Source organism: Euleptes europaea, chromosome 7 (assembly GCF_029931775.1).
Source record: "Euleptes europaea isolate rEulEur1 chromosome 7, rEulEur1.hap1, whole genome shotgun sequence".
NCBI classification, from domain to species: Eukaryota; Metazoa; Chordata; class Lepidosauria; order Squamata; family Sphaerodactylidae; genus Euleptes; species Euleptes europaea.
Window position 1 is genome coordinate 17,123,884 of NC_079318.1, and position 19,905 is coordinate 17,143,788.

At 44.6% G+C, this 19,905-nt stretch overlaps 1 protein-coding gene across 1 annotated transcript in view; it reads right to left on the reverse strand.

The window, feature by feature from the left end:
* The window catches only part of PRKN (parkin RBR E3 ubiquitin protein ligase), a 750,081-nt gene that overhangs the window by 13,588 nt on the left and 716,588 nt on the right, over window positions 1-19,905 (reverse strand). The gene's annotated exons all lie outside the window — the stretch shown is intronic.

Genomic DNA, 19,905 nt, shown 5'->3' on the forward strand with positions numbered 1-19,905 from the left:
TTATTTCCTTAGGGTTGCACAACCTCCAGGTACTAGCTGGAGATCCCCCGCTATTACAACTGATCTCCAGCCGATAGAGATCAGTTCACCTTGAGAAAATGGTCACTTTGGCCATTGGACTCTAGGGCATTGGAGTCTCTCCCCTCCCCAAACCCCGCCCTCCTCAGGCTCCGCCCTAAAAACCTCCCGCCGGTGGCAAAGAGGGACCTGGCAACCCTACCATTGAAGTCCTTCCCCTCCCCAAACCCCGCCCTCCTCAGGCTCCGCCCCAAAAACCTCCCCCAGTGGCAAAGAGGGATCTGGCAACCCTACCATTGAAGTCCTTCCCCTCCCCAAACCCCGCCCTCCTCAGGCTTCGCCCCAAAAAACTCCCCCAGTGGCAAAGAGGGACCTGGCAACCCTACCTCCTGACCTCCTCAACCAATAACTGGGCAGTATCCAGGGTGAGAGTGAGTTTCCCCTGCCATAGCAGATTCATAGCTGAAATGTGTGAGCTAATTAACAGACCGGGGTAGATGGCCTTGATGAGTAACTGCCAGTTTGGGGGATGGAAGTGGCTAAAACCAACCGAGCATCAGAGAACAGTGAGCTCAGCTGGAACTACCTGGAAAATTCCTCTAAGATGCCTTCACTCTTGGCAACATCTAATATAATCAGGGTTCTAAACATAGAGATTGCTATCTAAAACGCCAGAAGGGTTTTCAACAGCTAAACTAGGCTTTGTCCTCTTTAACAATAATATTATTTGCAATAATTAAAAGGTAAGGAAAAGGCTGTCAAAGATAGGACATTTTGGAGGACTTTCATTCATAGGGTCGCCATGAGTCGGAAGCGACTTGACGGCACTTGACACACACAACACACGCACAAGGTAAAGGTCCCCTGTGCAAGCACCGGGTCATTCCTGACCCATGGGGTGACGTCACATCCCGACGTTTCCTAGGCAGACTTTGTTTACGGGGTGGTTTGCCAGTGCCTTCCCCAGTCATCTTCCCTTTACCCCCAGCAAGCTGGGTACTCATTTCACCGACCTCGGAAGGATGGAAGGCTGAGTCAACCTTGAGCCGGCTACCTGAAACTGACTTCCGTCGGGATTTGAACTCAGGTCGTGAGCAGAGCTTGGACAGCAGTACTGCAGTTTACCACTCTGCACCACGGGGATTACCAGGTGATAATATTTATATGTGAGCTGCATAGTTTCCCCTGTTAATAGAAGTATACCAAGCTGCTTTTAAAGGCTCAAATGCAGGCCAATTCTGTTTTTCAGTTACATAGAAAACCTAAATTATTTAGCGAATTTTGTATGTCACCGCTCCGGACACCTGCTGGAGGTGGCTAAATTAAATCCATTTAGTAAAACATTGATCTACAGCTTTTATCAACAATTCAAAAGTAATATCTAGGTATCATGCCTATTCCATTTATTTACTTTATAATGAATGTATCTGTCTCGACATATCGATGATCTATGAATGATCATTTTGCTATTAATGTTAATGCCTGTGGGCAAGAGAAAACCTCTCTAAATGTAAAATTGTCTTTTAAATAACATTCTGGAGTCAAGCGATCCTGACCTACCTTCAGAGCACTTGAGAGATTTCTCAGCTGTGAACTATACTGACAAGCCAAGCTGATAAACCACTAATACAGAGCTGGCTTTCCAATATAATGAACAGACATATCGGCCAAACTTGACACTAAAATGTTTATCTACCACCCGTTTCATCTTTGCAGTTCCATTTTGCACTCTGTCACGCTTCTGTTGTCACTTTAAGTACCATAGGAAATCACAATTCATTGCAGCACAGCAGAATTGATGCTTATGCAAAATGAAACAGGACAAGAAGCTGACACCGCTCTAAAGCACTCCTTGAATGGGAGGTCTGAAGTATCAAACTAATGCCTTCTGCTTTGCCAATTTTCACTCCCTCTCGAGAATTCAGATTTAGGCTGTGCAGCATGTGGTAGATCTAAAAGCTCTTCAGTATGGAAGAATGAGGAGAAGAGCAGGATCCAAACATTTCCATCCAGTTAGGAGCTGCTTGCTAATGAGACGTGCCAAGTCATGTAGGTTTTGGAGCTAGGGTTGCCAGGTCCCTCTTTGCCACCGGCGGGAGGTTTTTGGGGCGGAGCCTAAGGAGGGTGGGGTTTAGGGGTTCAATGCCATAGAGTCCAATTGCCAAAGCGGCCATTTTCTCCAGGTGAAGTGATCTCTATCGGCTGGTGATCAGTTGCAATAGCAGGAGATCTCCAGCTAGTACCTGGAGGTTGCCAACCCTATTTGGAGCCCTGGTTAAGATGCCAGAAAGACATGTTGAAACAAGCTTCTGTTCAAGTCAATAAGCAGGAGCCAGACCTAGGAAACTATTTGTGCCCTACAGCCATGAACTTTGTTTGGTTCATTTCTAAGGTGTCACGGAATGATTTGTGCTTTAGAACTAATAAAAAAGTGATACAATTGAAAAATTCCACCTAGATAATCCTGGTAGCACCAGGCCTTGATGAATCCCTTCCTGCTCCACCCATTACAACCAACCAAAAATGGCTTCTAAGCATTTGCTTGGGTCATTACCCTTGGGTCATCACCTCACTGCCTTCCAGCTGGGGCGCTTTCCCATTTTCTGCAACAGCAAACACACATCGACCTGTACTTTCATGGTCCTCCAACTAACCTGTAGGTGAGGTATGGAGGCTGCTAGATCAGCCTCATGCAGTTGTACAGCTGGCTGGAGGGCCAGCAGAGACCAGGATGGCCAAAGGCCGTGATCTCACCAGCCTGTGGCACATGCTGGGTGCAGATTGCAAATCAGCAACTGTGCACCTGAAAAGAACTAACCCAGTAGCCCCCATTCCTCTGTTGCCACTTTGCAACTGGGTTTTCCTCCCTCTTAGTCATATTGGAAAAACAAACTTATTGTGTGGATTTTTGCTATTAGACTTCAGTGCTGCTGTGAGGGACTGGATTATTGTGTGGAGAGCCAGCGTGGTGTAGTGGTTAAGAAATTAATTAAGAAATTAATAGAGTTAAGCAGTGACATTCTGCAGCTGCCATAAGGTTGCCAACCTCCAGGTACTCCAGGAAATTATAAATTGATATTTAAAATTATAAATCACCTTTTGGAAAATTATATAATTTGGAAAATTATATAATTCATTACATTCAGGTGTATAGTGGTATTTTTTTCTCTTTATATATATGAACCTCCTGGTATTAGCTGGAGGTTTCCTTTTGTTACAACTGATCTCCAGCCGATAGAGATCAGTTCACCTGGAGAAAACAATTTGGCAATTGGACTCTATGACATTCAAGTCCCTCCCCTCTCCAAATCCCACCCTGCTCAAGCTCCGTCCCAAAAACCTCCCGGCGGTGGTGAAGAGGGACCTGGCAACCCTAAGCTGCCACCACCCATTCCCCCTATCTCATACTTAGTTAATGAACCTTTGCTTCCTCATGTATAGAAGTAGCTGAGAAGACCCATGTCTATCTGGTCTATTATCTTATCATCATGGGTCAGTGGGGTGTCTCTGGAAAGCCTGTAAGGACGGACTGAAGGCAACAGCACTCAGTTTGCCCCATAGCAACAGGCTCAAGATCTCAGTTCCTGGAGGTTCTGTTAGCTATTGTGGTTAATATAAGAACATATGAAGAGCAGTTCCATGAGCCTGTTTGCAAATGATTATAAATCGTGTAAATGCAAATTTCACTTTCCTAGGACTGGAGGCGTTCCATGATACTGGGACTGACAACAACTGATAGCCAGCCTATCTTTCCTTAAACCGAAGCCTGTTTTCTTTATAATCCATGCTGTGCTGTAACAGGGGAACGCTTAATGCATTTGTGTCAGGGAAGGCCTATTTATTCTGACAAACTTATCAACCTCCAGGGCGTTCTTCCACCATGGAACTGATTTTACATCTCATCCATTATCTAATAAGATGTGAAAACAGTTCCCCCATCTCACCCAGAGATCAGGCTTATTTCCATTGAAAGCAGCAGGATGAGATCATCCTCCGCAGAATTTCTTGCAGCATAGTTAAAGCACTGTGGAAGGAGATACAAGCAGAACAAGAATTCACACAAACATAATTGTAACCCGTCGAGCTTGCAGGGAAGATGAAAGTGAATGTTATTTTAACCCTTCATGAACATGGATATATAATTTGAAAGTCGGCTTAGACAATTTATGACCAGCAATCCAACACAAGCTGCCAGCCATATACAGTGGCCCCAGTAAACTTGTTACATTTGGTCTCTGGGTTGGTGAAACTGGATGTTGTCAAAATCAGTTCTTGGATAATGGGCTACAGTTTGCTCGGTGGATCACCAGTGCTGGAGACCTGCTTTATTTTTTTTATTTTTTTTGAATAAGTATTTTATTTAGTTTTTCAAAAATAAATAAGACAGATATACTACAAACTTACAAAGTCAACGTAACAAAACTCATAACAAAAGCCTAATGACTAAACTACAAGAAAAAACAATCTCAATCCGTACCTGGGTAAAACACATTCTAATATTATACCACTATTATATTCAAACTTTGGTCATTGAATATTCAACTTATTATTTACCGTATTTTTCGCTCCATAAGACACACTTTTTTCCTCCTCAAAAGTGAGGGGAAATGTCTGTGCATCTTATGGAGCGAATGTGCGCACAGAGCCGGCTGGGCGCGCTGGAATGACGTGAGCTGGCTCTGTGCGCCCCGTTCCAGCGCACCCAGCTGGCTCTGTGCGCCCCGCCCACCTCCCAGCTGGCCGTAGGGGCGGGAAAAGCCGGCACGCATCGTTCCAGTGCGAGACGGCTTTCCCCGCCCCGACGGCCAGCTGGGAGGCGGGCGGGGCGCACAGAGCCAGCTCGCGTCGTTCCAGCGCGAGCCGGCTTTCCCCGCCCCGAGAGCCAGCTGGGAGGCGGGCGGGGCACACAGAGCCGGCTGGGCGCGCTGGAACGACGCAAGCCGGCTCTGTACGCCCCGCCCGCCTCTCAGCCGAAAGGTGGGCGGGGTGCACAGAGCCAGGTCGCGTCGTTCCAGCGCGACGCGCAAGCACCCAGCCTGCTCTGTGTGGCACCGCCTGCCTCCCAGCTGGCCGTCAGGGTGGGGAACGCCGGCTCGCGCCGTCCCGACGTGCACGCACCCACCCGGCATTCACTCCATAAGACAAGTTTTTAGAGGAGGAAAACAAGATTTTTTCTTGTTTTCCTCCTCTAAAAACTAGGTGCATCTTATGGAGCGGTGCGTCCTATGGAGCGAAAAATACGGTACTTATCATTTATCTAAAAAGTTAATATTTTGAAAGCTCTCAATGGACTTGTCTACTAGATTCTCTTACTGTTAACACAATTATAATCAATATTTTCTATTAATTACTTTTCTGACCAATTTTCATACTAAGTATACATGTTTCATTTTTGCCACTTTCACAGTGAATGCCTCTTTCACATCTCATATAAATAAAACAGGTTCCAGTTCTTTTGAAACTCTTCACTGGGTATCCTCTGCTTTAAACTGAGAATGAGGACTGTAAAACATTGTTTTCCTAGTGGGAAAATACACATTATATCCTAAAGTCAGGCATTGCTAGAACTTTTGATTTATGTAATATGTCTAACAGTCCATTCCTGAAAGGGGGAGGCGAATGGCCTTAGGAGGTGGTGTGACCCTTACACCGGCATCTATGCCACTTTTGTGCCATGCAAACTGGCACAGACCCCAACATAGGGACACTTACGCCAGACCCCCTGGACTGTGGTGGCAGCACGGCCCCCGACACTGGTGCGGCCTCCTGCCAGCATTCTTCTGGCGCAGGTCCCTGTGCTGGTGTCCCAGGAGGTGCTCCCGGGGTGTTCTGGGGGCGGAGCTGCTGTTAGGCAGCTTCCTAACTTTTTCGGTCAGGGAACGCCCCTAACACAATGGTGTTGCCACGCAACCTTTTTGGTGGCGCAGCATTGCTGTTTGCTATGGGGCCTTTCCCCATAATAAACCCTTTTCCTCTCGCAGCAACCGGCGAAACCTCATTGGAGGCGCCATGGTGACGCTGCAGCCACGCCGTCCCTGGCTGCTGTGGCTTTCAGGAATGAGCTGTATAATAAATATTAGGGTGACATCGCGCAAGCCTTTGCAAGTAGTTTATTGTGACCTAAGCACAGGACACCCAAAACATTTACAATGCTATACAAAGATGTACAAAACTAAGTAAGTGGCTAGGAGCCACCTGACATTCGGAACAAAGAAAATGGTAAAATTTGAACCCCAGGTCATGTTTGTAAAAATATCTCAGTAACCAGTCAATGTCTCCTTGACCTCCTTAAAGTATGCCAGTTCAGGAACAAAGAAGCCTTCAGTGAGAAGAGGAAGTGGAGAAACAGCGAAATGACCGTTTGCTACAGTATTAACTAAGGTTCTGTAAAAAATAGACACAAGTCTTGCAGCCCCTTAAAGATTAACCCATTAATATGCTAGCATAAGCTTTCATGAACAAGAGCCCATTCCGTCAGCATGTCTGTAAAAAATAGAAAATAATAGAATGGAATAGAATAATAAGGGCAGAAAGATATGTAGATAAATTCAGTCATAATAATCTTAACAATGATTACTAGTTTCGGAACTATACTTTATGGGATGGGGAGTGCAGACAGTGGAGAAAAAATATAACTCTTATACAATACATAAAGCATTGTGTATGTATGTATGTGTGTGTGTGTGTTAAGTGCCGTCAAGTTGCTTCCAACTCATGGCGACCCTATGAATCGATGTCTTCCAAAGTGTCCTATCCTTAACAGCCTTGCTCAGATTTTGTAAATTGAGGGCCGTGGCTTCCTTTATAGAGTCCGTCCATCTCTTGTTGGGTCTTCCTCTTTTCCTGCTGCCCTCAACTTTTCCTAGCATGATTGTCTTTTCCAGTGACTCTTGTCTTCTCATAATGTGTCCAAAGTACAACAGCCTTCAGAGATCCCAGAGATCAATTTCCTTGGAGGTAACGGCAGCTTCAGAGGAGATCACTTCACTGCTTAACTCCCTCACATTGTTATCCATCTTATAATAACATTTAAATATTGCCTTCTTCTTATATTGTTTTTCACTTCCGACTGGAGTATGGCAATTGCAACACTTCCAGAGGACAGCACGCGTTGCTGAACATGTTAAGAAACTCAAGCTAAATAATAAAAGCTCAGGGTTTTTCCATAAGATGGCAGCATTGGTACATGAATCATCGATGGGCAAAGCTTGGCTAAGCTGAATGAATGTCATGCTGAATAGCCAGGGCTCAGTCCAGAGTTACTAAAAGCTGATTCACACAAAACTGGTTCTGACAAGCCTGTCTCATAAAGAGAAATAGTATTCAGATACACTGGAACATGTGAAAAGGAGGAGAGGCTGCCTGCTATTTCAAGGAGACCACTTAAAGCAGGCTCAGTGCGGCGACAACTTTCTTAAGATGGGTGTCCAGAGAACAACGTTTTAATAATTAATTATACTAGATTTAGATGCAATGGTATTTCTCTGTCTCCTTTGCCCTCCCACCCTTCATTCGGTAGCGGCAGCAGCAGCAGCAAAGAGAGAAAATCTTTTCTGGGTAGAGAGAATACAGACATCCCTTTTGTAGTTTGGCCTCCGGCAAACCCAGCCCTATGGAGACATTTAACCTACCATAGCGACTTGTACCAGTGCCATAGATGCATAACCTCCTCTTACCAACAAGGGAGAAGCAGCTTCTAAAGGAAGGCAGAGTGAACTGAGAGGAGCCTCGGAGGAAAAGGAGAGAAGAGCTACCTTGTTAAGGGGGAATAGTCCCGGGCAGAAATGATCCAGGGCACTGGAGCAGCGACATTAAACTATGCCAGTCTTTGTGGGGGGCAGGAAGAAGGCAGTAGGGTTCCCTTCCAGAAGAAATGTGTTAGGCCCTCTCTCTGCTTACTGCCAAATTACAGGGTACTTATTGTTCCTCCATCAGTTGGCCTGCATGGTATCTATCGTTTCCCTTATGTGGAGAATATGCTTTTTGAGAACTTGCTTTTTCCTGATATACAGCTGTTTTATGGTCTTGTTAAAAAACGTCTTGGTATATTAGATTATTTGATAGTATTACTATTATGATGGTTACCCACTTTTGAGGGTCTCTTGTGGATGGAAAAGTAGACTAAAATATTTTGATTATTAAATAAAGGGGCACGACTGCTGGCACCATGACACTTGTGATGGCTCTTTTTAGGATTGCCAACCTCTAAGTGGGGCCTTGAGATCTCCCGGAATTTCAGCTGATCTCCAGGCTACAGAGATCATTTCCCCTGGAGAAAATGGCAGCTTCAGAGGGTGGAAGCTATGGCAGTATACCCTGCCCTCCCCTCCCCAGGCTCCACCCCAGATCTCCAGGAATTTCCCAACATGGAGCTGGCAAGCCAAGAGGACTTGGTTGCAGTTAAGTAGGATAGAAGGGTTAGTAGGACAAATTCCAGCTACTTTTTGTTTCTTTTTTCAGATTATCTCCATGTGAACCACTAATATGATTTTCCAGCAAATTAATCCTTCTGTATCTTGTTCTGAAATTTGGGTTCTTCTTTAGCTGGTTACACACAAGCAACTATTTTGCAATTTCCTCGGTTTCCGACTTCCCTGCATAGCAAAAAGGCCCATTGAGCTGAAAGACACCATGATTACATTTCCGCAGTAAAATAATTATTTTCAGAACTCAAAGGATTCTGGCTGTAATAAATCAACATATATTGACAACAGAAACTGCTTCTCAGCAATAAGCAAAACCCTAAAAATCTATCAAATCTGATTTAACTACTGCTGTTTTTCTGGCTTTACTTTGGATTTTTAAATATGCATAACAATCACCCAGCTCTTATGGACCATATCTACATGGTCATTAATATATAGCAACATAGCATGTCAATTTTAAATTCAGCATAGACATCTATAATTTCTACAAAAAAAGGGCTCACGGTTACAGTTGGTAAAAAGCCAATGGCCTAGATAGAGAAGCCCAAATCTCCATTTAGTGTAATTCTCTTCTTGTAATAATATTTTAGCAGAATTACTCTCTGTGGGGCTGCCACCTGACATTAGGGTTGCCAACATTGGGTTGAGAAGTTCTTGGAGGTTTGGGGATGGAGTCGGGTTGCCAGGTTCCTCTTCGCCACCAGCAGGAGGTTTTTGGGGTGGAGACTGAGGAGGGCGGGGTTTGGGGAGGGGAGGGACTTCAGTGCCATAGAGTCCAATGGGCCCATTAGGGTTGCCAGGCCATTTTCTCCAGGTGAACTGATCTCTATCGGCTAGAGATCAGTTGTAATAGCAGGAGACATCCAGCTAGTACCTGGAGGTTGGCCACCCTAGGGTGGAGCCTGGGGAGGGTGGGTTTGGGGGGAAAGACCTCAGCAGGGTATAATGCCATACCCACTATTGCAGCCATTTTCTCCAGATCTGATCTCTGTATTCTGGAAATTAGTTGCAATTCTGGGAGATCTCCTGGCCCCATCTGGGAGATCTCCTGGCCCTCCATGTCCTCCATGTCACTGGAGGTTGGGATACATTTCATGCAACATTGGAAACAAATGAAGAAGCAAATGGGCACTGCTTAATTTAATAACAGATGGCAATGCAGAATATCAATTTCTAAATCCATATGTCAGAAACTTTCTATACTTTCATTTGATCTCAACTTTAGGAGAGTTGATAATAGCCAGACACCATGATATGTGTAGAGTTTTCTGTGCATAGGTTTTGTGGACTCAGGAATTCAGTTCAATTTGCAGGTCGAGGCAACAGCGCAGCAAACCATGAAATGGCCACGGTGCATTAATTTTTTCATGGCAACTACGGCTCTGATTAAAATGCTGTTCAAAAGTGCTCTGTTTCATTGGGGCAAACGTGCATTTTTATGACGCTCAGTGAAACTGTGTCTCTTCATTTATTTTATAACACGGGGTGGTAAAAAGCCAAGCTTGATAATTAGATCTTGTTCTGATGATCTCACTATATTTTTCGATGTATGCTATTCTGGCCAGACCCTCAAGGTAATGAATGTTATCAGAATTTCCTTGATGAGCCATATATATAATCAGAAAGCACATCCTTTCTTTGGCAACAAGTACAAGGTTGGGTATTAAATTAACATTATTTTCTAGTTATTCTTCTTGCCCTTTTATAGAAACACGCAGAAAATCATTCTAGCAATAAAACACAAGATATTGTGGGGGTGTCCTTGTGGCAGCATCATTGCTATTTATTTGAAAGAGATTACCTGGCATATCTCATCATGTACGCTTATGGCGCGTTAAGTAAATTAAACCATCACAAGTTGAGATACCATCATAACTCCTAAATGTGTGTAAAAAGAGATAATTAATCAAGAGGGGGGGAAGTAAGAAGCTGAGACTCTTGCTAGTTTTACTTGGATAAAAACAGCTGGAGGAAACTGCTAGTCTGCACCTAATCCCTGTTACACGCCCATGAATACCTGACTTTATACTGATTGTGCCTGACTGCTGGCCCTATATTTAGCATGGTTTGAGAAAGAAAATGGTAAAGCAACGGGCAACTGTTTAAGCATTTTGGCCTGATGCTTAATCTTCTTGGAAATAATTGTAATCCAGAGGAAAATGTCACCTATCTCAAATTGCTGTTGTCTTTGAAAATATTATTTCTCATCGACAAACAAACTAAAGCAAGCAAATAACCTTCAGAATTCAAGACTCTTTAATAGGCTTTTATTATTACTATAAAGATAAGCTATTAATTTCCAGAGGAAGGACAAGTTGTCCTTACAAATGGTATAATCCAGCCCAAGTTAAGCCATTTACGGTGCTATCCGAAAGCCAGTCTGTAAACCGTTTAGGAAAGTCACTAAAGCCCCATGCTGGTATCATGCTGAAATACGCTGTTGGATTTGGAGATACAGATTTTAGAGCACCCAGCCAATGCCCCCAGAGCACCTGAGCGGTATAAGGATTGGAAATAAGCAACACACCTGTGGTTTTTGCTGTTGATGCAGTTTTCAAAGGCACAGAGCTTTGCTTGGCAAAGGTAGTTGGCAACCAAATTCATATTATTTATTTTATTTTATTTTATTTATTTCAAATTTGTAGCCAAGCCAGGCTCAGGGCAGATAACACTCTCTTCCATCTGACCCAAATAAATAAAATTCCATATCTGATGCTGTTTAATAAATGTTTGGGTTGCTTCATGGCTGTGTTTCCTGTTTTACTGTTATTTGATAGATACGGTATGTCCCCCCTCAGTACTAACCTCAGCTTTCTTCAGCATGGGCCCCACAATGAAAGGGGGCTGAGAGGAGGGATGGGGGGAGAGATAGGGTCCTCCAGGTTCACAGTTCCCTGATCACTGCTGGTATGTGCTAAACCATGGAAGCTATGTGATGGGGAAGGAGATGGAGAACAAGGGTTGCTGTGATGAACAGCAGCAAGTAGCAGTAAATCTCATGAATCCAGTAGAGGGATGGCCACAAGGGAAGATCCTAAGCAAAATTATTACAGTCTTGGGCAGTCATTCACCAAGTGTGACCCATCCCCAGTGACTGGGTCTGACGGAGCAAAATTGAAGTTACCCTTGGGCTGCATTTCTTTGGGGCTCTCTGGTGGTTAGCTCCCAAGCAGGGCTTGAACTGAGGACCTCAGTCATCCTAAGCTTTGCTGTACCCAGTGCTATGCCTTTCTCTGTAGGAATTTCTCTGGGGAATTCAGAAGCCCCATGATGTGTCTATCTCTTGTGTTCCTTGTTGGATGTATAATTAGCAATGCTCTCCAATTTCTGAGGTGTGAGTTCTAGTCTTACCCCTTCCTCCCAGACCCTGTTGGTGGGGTGTGAACTCTGGTTTACTGTTTCCCAGATGAGTCCTTATCCCCAGTGAGATGTTGATGAGATAACAGGAATATCTAGGGATGGGCATATCCATATACCAAAATTAAAAAAAACCCGAAAAATACGTTTTAGGTATTTTTGGGTTATTTTGTTACTAGTGTGGGGAAAAGGCAGCAATAAAGGGAGCCAAAAAAGTGGATCCTAAATAACGCTGATTTTTTCAGCATTATTTGGGGCACTTTGGCCCACCACCATTTCTCCCCTCTTCCCTCCCCCTTACTTGCCTGCCTCTGACAGAAATCCATCCCCACCCCTCGCTGCTTCTCCAGGCTTTTAGATCCACCCCGCCGGCCTTCTCTGGGGTCTGGAGAAGGCTGGTGGGGCAGAAATGACAGAACTCCACCCACCACCACCACCACTTATTCGTGCTCCACTGTTTACAGGAGGTGAGTCAACCCCCTCTAATCTGCTCAGCTCTCAGGAGTGTGTTAGTTACAAGACTTCTACTAGACATACCACATTCCTCCATGCATCAAAAGATGGCATTTTCCCCCTTTGATCCTTCCCCTGTTTTATGTGTGGGTGAGGGTAGAGTGGTCAGAGATACATGCTGCCAACACCAAGCATTGGTTGGCTGCTTCCATATATGGCTGGCTTAGGGGCATCATCAGCACACTGCTCTGTGATTGGTGACAGACTCCAGTGCAGTTGCTATGCTCTTAGATCCTTGGGAATGGACCTTTTAGCAGAATTTCTTTTCTTTGCTGAGAGAGCATATTATATTGATTAGCCACCCCAGCAACGGTGCAGGAGTTGGCAATGCATCATTGTCCGGGGCATACCATTGAACTGACCAAGTCCCATTACTCTCAAGAGGAGAGTTAAGTTGCCTTCACTGAAAGTGCTATGATTAAAAGATGTGTAACGCTGCCCAGATCATGTCCTGAAATTGTGGCCTAAAGACGGCATAGCTTTTTACAATCACCTATTCTGAATTTAACCATCAGTGACTCCTGAATATTTTTCATTGCATGCATGGAATAAGGAGAGTTGACACTTTCTGTTGGGTAATGAAAAGGGCCACATTTATTTATTTCTTTACATTGATAAATGGGTATCTGCTGCGCCAGCAGGCCAAAACCCCATTCCAAACCTAGACACAGTGTGGGACATTGGTGGGATGCAGAAGAGTCAGGGCTCCTCTTCTTTGTGCATCCCTGTATTTACGGGCTAGGGCACCCGGGCTCTGTCCCATGGGCTGTCACATACATATGGCTCAGATTCCTCCTTACCAAGCTTTCATGATGCTCGAGGGAGGCGTGCCACGTCATGTCCCCCTACCCTCAAGCTCTATGGGTTGAGGATAATGGAACCCCTCAAGGGCTTCCTATCCCTGGCCCATGAAGGCACCAAATGATGCCCTAGGGTGCTCATCTAAGATGTACTGCATACCATTCAAGCATAGGGTTGCTATGTCCCTCTTTGCCACCGGATGGAGATTTTGGGGGTGGAGCCTGAGGAGGTCAGGGTTTGGGGAGGGGAAGGGAATTCAATGCCATAGAGTCCTATTGCCAAAGTGGCCATTTTCTTCAGGTGAACTGATCTCTATCAGCTTGAGATCAGTTGTAATAGCAGGAGATCTCTAGCTATTACCTGGAGGTTGGCAACCCTATTCAAGTAACTTGACCTGCACTGCTACTGCCATTGTGGAATACCAGTGTCTACGCATTACTGAAACCAGTGGATGTCTTGCTGCCCTTTTCAGAGTACAGTTGGTGAAAAAAACCACCCAGACTAGTGTCAATCTGCCAGAGGGGAGAAAATTCCAACTCGGCCCCCAAATGGGCGACCAGCTAGTGCCCACTATGAAATAAAAGGAGGGAGGATGGGTGTCTCCCTTGTTGGTGGTCAAAAATAGAAGGGGGTGGGGCACATACTGTCCCTTATATGGCCTTCATCCCCCCCACCCCCACTGCCAACTGCATCACAAAGGAAACAGCATCATAACACCTGGCTCCGTACTCTGCCTGCTGATGCAAATCAGCTCCTTCCCAATTCCTCCTTGCATCGAGGGTTCAGGAACTCTCATGTAGCAATTTGAAAAAGAGCACATGATCCTATAACTCTAATAACATATAAATTATGATGCTTAATACACTTGTTGATTGTACATATATGTTGAAAATCCTGTTAAAATGTAGCATAGAGAAGAGGAAAATGCAGACAGCATTCCAGAAGTGGTTTAGCAGGGCCCATACTTGAAGACCTTGTACCTTAACCCTACTTATACTACATTTTAATAACATTTAGATATCTAAGGCCTTTTATGTAGGGACATTTCCCCCCGGTCGCCCCCGCCGACTGCTCTGGGCTTCCTTTTGATTATGCATGCCTTTTCCGCCCATCAGAGGTCGCCTCACTCTCCCCACGCATTTTGCCTGCATTTTCCAGATTCTGGCTAAAAAAAGCATCTGGAAAACACAGGCAAAACATGTGGGGAGAGCGAGGCGACCTCTGACGGGCGGAAAAGGCATGCATAATCAAAAGGAAGTCCCGAAGCAGTCGGCAGGGGTGACTGCAAGGAAACGTCCCTGCATAAAAGGCTTAAGTGAGGCGTGACAATACTCCAGTATCATACCTACCAAGGTAAGCGGCCACAAAACCTTTGGTGAATAAGATATGTTGCTGCTAGAAAATGTAGCTCTACCAAAAGCTATATTAAAGTTTGCCAAAATTCAGCCATACGTGAGAAAATATGGAATGGAAAATTTGTTTCAAATAATCTGTATTAAAGTCAGCAGGCAGAACTGATTTGACCTACATATTTCCAGATTGTGTCATATTCACAATGTTCACATATACCTTTCCCTATGGAGCTATTTTTTGGCCCATCTTGTTTAAGAGTTTGATATATATATGGATGCTACGTCAAAAACAGTGGATGGGGCTTGCCCAGTACCTTGAATCTTCTTCTACGCCTTTGCCCTGTAACAAGCTAAACACTTTCCCATTATGCACACTCGATAAGAGAAGGTTATGCATCTTAGTATAAAACTTGAGACGGTAAATAAAATCGTAACAATTTAAGTACCATTTCTTTTGAGAACCTGACAGGAAGTTTGTCCATCAAAAATGGATGCAAGAAGGCTTGACAAGACATGTGTTATTCTAAGATAACACAAGCTTTGTGGTTGCTGTGAACTAGGAGGCAAAGCCAAATGCCTTCATTGACCTGCAAGCGTTATCTTACAGTGACACATACACGCCTTACAGAAGCACACCAAATTATAAAATAGCCTCAGACTTCCAAAAATTAAACTTTTTTTATTAATCAACTAAACAAAAGGAATAATGGGCCTAATAATTACATGGCCAGGAAAGAGCAAATAGCTCGTGAAATGTTTCATTCAAGGATTACTGGGGAGGATAATAGGGAGGTCACAGGTGAGCAGAATGAAATGTCAGGTGCGTTTTTCATGCTATCCTAGCACAGAAATTTCCCCACCAGGTCCATCATTAAATCACAAAAGAAATGACAAGATGGATAGATTAGAAGAAATCATTTGGATTTTAATTTGTCACTTTAAACGTTCCTCTAGATGGAATCAAATACATATTCTCTCTCTCAGATACACACAAATTCTTTAGAATTTCTAGCTCTCAACCTCTATGGGTTACAGCTGAGGCTATGGTAAAATGGGAAGGAATATCTGTACTGAAGATGTGGGATGCTGACTAGCCCTAGCAGGGGACATCTATGTGAACTGAAAATGTGCTCTAGGAGTGTGCCATGTGGGTCTGCATTACAGAGGAACACTGGAAGTGATGGTTCAGCTGTCTTTTAAAGATGTTGATCTGGCATTACTGATCATTATATTAACAAATTGCTTAATCACTTCCAAGGATAAACTTCCCAGATTGCAGCCTATTATAACATTAGCTGATGGTTATTCTTACTATAGTATTTCCCTCTCTGCTGTGCTATATATGATGGGCTGGGGTTGAGGACTAAAATTGACCCTCACAGGTCTCCCATCCTGCCGGCGCAGGCATTTGCTTCCAGGGTTTTGCTGCCCATGCAGCAGTGCTGGCGGCTGAGGCCCGTGCTGCTGCATCACTCCCTGGCAACTGGCATGAGTGCCCCCACGCTGGCATCTGTGCCCCCACGCTGGCATCTGTGCCACTATCATGGCTCAAAAGTGGCACAGATGCCGGCACGGGGTTATGCCGGCTCCTGTGTTGCTTCACTCCCCCTTCAGGATTGCATGGTTAGTCTTTGAACTCTGCCCCAAAATATGAAGAGAGGTTTTGACAGGGTCCCCTTTTTACATACCTCAGTTGCTCCATCACATAGATACTTCAAAACTCAGAAAGGAGTGAGCAGCTGAGATAAACAAAGAAGCAGTTTTACCAATGTCTCTGTTTTTATTACCGTGGAAAGGTAGATAAAGAGGAGTTTGTCTGTGTGTTAGCTCATGTTGGTCTAAGCTGAATCCAGACAAGAATGAGGTGCTGTTGGTCAATGGATAAGCTGCTTGGGTGCTGCAGAGCCAGCCTGTCCTGGGGGGAATTGCAGAAGCGGGTTTGTACCTTGGGGGCGCTACTAGATCCTGGTTGGAGGTTCAGGCCTCCTCCATGGCACATAGCACCTTTTATCAGCTCCAGCTGGTTTTCCAGCTATAGCTATTCCTCAAAAAAGTGTGATCCGCCCACAACAATCCATGCTCTGATCACATCTCTAGGCTACCTTTGAAAATGGGTTGCAAACGTCAATTGGTCTACAATGCAGTGGCTAGGCTACCGTCCCGGATTGTATCACCCCTGTGCTGAAAAATCTCCACTGGATATCCATCTGTTTCCAGGAACAATTCAAAGTGTTGGTTGTTACCTTTAAGGCCCTGAAAGGCTTAGGGCCAGGGTACCTGCAGGACTGCCTCCTTTCATAATATGCAACCCACCAGTTAAGAACTGTCTCTCAAGCCCTGCTCTCTGTGACCCCGCCTTCACAGGTGAGGTGGGTGTCAGCTACAGACAGGGCATTTTTTTGTGGTGGCACCTTGCCCTTGGAATGCCCTCCCCCCTGATGCTCTCCTGGTGCACCAGGATAAAAAAAAAACATATCTTATTACTGAGATTTTTAATTAAGGGTTTTATCTGATCAGATTTTTTATGGTCTGCCCTGATTTAAGGACAGTTTTCATACTGCTTATATCACTGGGGAAGGCACTGGCAAACCACCCCGTAAACAAAGTCTGCCTAGTAAATGTCGGGATGTGACATCACCCCATGGGTCAGGAATAGGGTTGCCAGGTCCGCACTCACCTTCGGCGGGAGGTTTCTGTTTTGTTGTGTGCGTGAATGTGTGTTGCCTGGTGCGCGGGGCTGCAGTGGGCTGCCCGCTCGCCCCGGGGAGGGAGAGGAGAGGCTTCCTGGCTGGCGCGCGGGCCTGCACATGCACGATTGCCCTCTGACTCTCAGCTGGTTGGCGGGCAGAGGGGCACTTTACCGGGGGTTTGCCCACCACCAGCGGGCATCTGGCAACCCTAGTCAGGAATGACCCGGTGCTTGCACAGGGGACATTTACCTTTTATATCTCATGGCCTCTAAAGAGGAGGCATAGAAATATTATAAATAAATAAATGTCAGTGGGTGAAGCCATTGCTGCTGGCCTTCCAGCCCTTTCTCAATTGAAGGTATTGCCCATGTTTAAATTAGATGATGACCAGAGCTGTAGGCACCTTTTACATTCAATACTGTTCCCCCCACCCTAAAGTTATAGCCTCAGAGCAAGAGAGCATATTTTGATTGGAGAAAGTCCCAGCTTCTTTTCTAGACATTTCCAGTGAAAAAAGAATCTGGGGTTGCGGAGCTGGGATGGGTTGCTAGGCTTTGGCAATGGGATGACATCACCACACCGTTTCCGATTATCTTCAATATTACTCTCTACATCTGTCTTGTGTTTCTTGTTCTTCACCTTTGTTGTATTGTCTTTTTTGTACATTTTATATCTTTATTCCGGTTTAGTGGAAAAGCAAAGCAAAACAAAATAAAAACCACGATCCAGGGTATCTATTTTTAAACCCTCAACCTAGATGCTGTAAATGTTTCTTACTTCCCCATCGGTTGCTGATCCACTGGGAACTCTGGCATTCCTCACTGGTGAATTGCATGCCAAATTCTAAGCAGCAGTAGGAATAAGTCACTAGAGGTAAGCTAAATTCCATTCAGAGAGGAGACCAACCTGACCTACATTTTCAAGGTATAGCCAACTTAACAGTACCCATTTCCACGTTGTGTTTTAGGAACGACTCAGAGTAGCCAGTTTCATTCGCTTTGTGGGCCTGTTGGCATTTCTTTTGTATGCTCTTGACTGCTGCAAGCATTAGGAAGCTTCTCATACCTTCTTCCTCGTTCAGACCTTGCCACAAAAAGGCTTGTGTATCATCGCTGTCTACCACACAAGAGATAAGAAATGTGATATCCTGGAAATCCCTCCCTTAATTTGAAGTGTTAATCTTGTTTAGTAGTACTGCTCATGTTAGGGTCATGATATCATTCACGCTTTACCTTGCTGGTTGTTTCCAGCCTGGTCTTGCATAGCCATGTAAATAGGGTTGCCAGGTCCCTCTTCACCACGGGCAGGATGTTTTTGGGGTGGAGCCTGAGGAGGGCAGGGTTTGGGGAAGGGAGGGACTTCAATGCCATAGTCCAATTGGCAAAGCGGCCATTTTCTCCAGGTGAACTGATCTCTATCGGCTGCAGATCAGCTGTAATAGTGGGAGATCTCCAGCCACCACCTGGAGGTTCAGTACAGGAATCCAGCCATAAATGATGCCAAATATATTCTGGCTAAATCTTTACAGTATGTGGTAATGTAACCACCAACACCATATATTGCCAACAAACAAGTGTATTTTTTCTTATTTACAGGATATTTCAACAGGTAAGTTCGCAATTAATTCCTTTAACTAGTAAGTATTGAAGCAAAGTTCACTTAAAAATGTCCTTTTAAGGTGTATTTCTTTCTTTGCAGCACAGCAGGCTATTGAAGGAGAAAACTTGTTTGTTGGCAATATATGGTGTTGGTGGTTCCTGTACTGAATTTCTCATCCTTTGGTAATTGTACAGAGGTGTCTGATTTTTCCTTCCCCACCTGGAGGTTGGCAACCCTATATGTAAAACAGACTGGATCCAGTCCCAAGGGAAGTAGCTTCGTAAGGGTAAGGATTTTCTGTTTAAAAAAATAGGATCCAAGGAGAATCAAGGTGGCTGTGGAATGAACTTCCTTAATCTTGGTTATCTTTAGACAAGAAGTGTTCTCATTTATTTATTTAGCTATTTATACCCTGCTTTTTTCTCAATGGGGATCCAAAGCCTCTTACAGCTGTCTCCCAGGCCTTGTAACAAATTGTGCAAAACCGTTTTTAGACAGCTTTAGGATGTTTTTCTTTTGTTTTTATATGTAAATGTCAAGTGATTCAGCTTGTGTTGAAAATAAAACCATTTTTCTTTTTAATTGCCATATTCTGCCTATGATCTTGATCCTATCTGAAGTCACCTGTGGTTAATCATGTTGACTGTGCCTTACATTACTGATACCAATTATTCAGAAAGTATTTTAAGAGGAACTGGGGCATCCTCAACTCCTTAGAAAGGCTGAGATGGTGGCAGGCATGACCACTGGGCTTTTGAGGGGTTTAACCGCGCAATCCTGAAGGGGAAGGTGAAACAGGTGAGGAGGGGGTATGACCCATACGACTAGGGTTGCCAGGTCCCTCTTGTCCACTGGCAGGAGGTTTTTGGGGCAGAGCCTGGGGAGGGCGGGGTTTGGAGAGGGGAGGGACTTCAATGCCATGGAGTCCAATTGCCAAAGTGGCCATTTTCTCCAGGTGAACTGATCTCTATCGGTTGGAGATCAGTTGTAATAGCAGGAGATCTCCAGCTAGTACCTGGAGGTTAAACAATAAGAACAAAACAGCACTAGACTCTTGCAAAGATAACAACATATAATATATAATACAATTCTTATGCATCTTATTACATAGGTGTTCTTACAGCACATTGTAATTTGTATCTCAAGTGG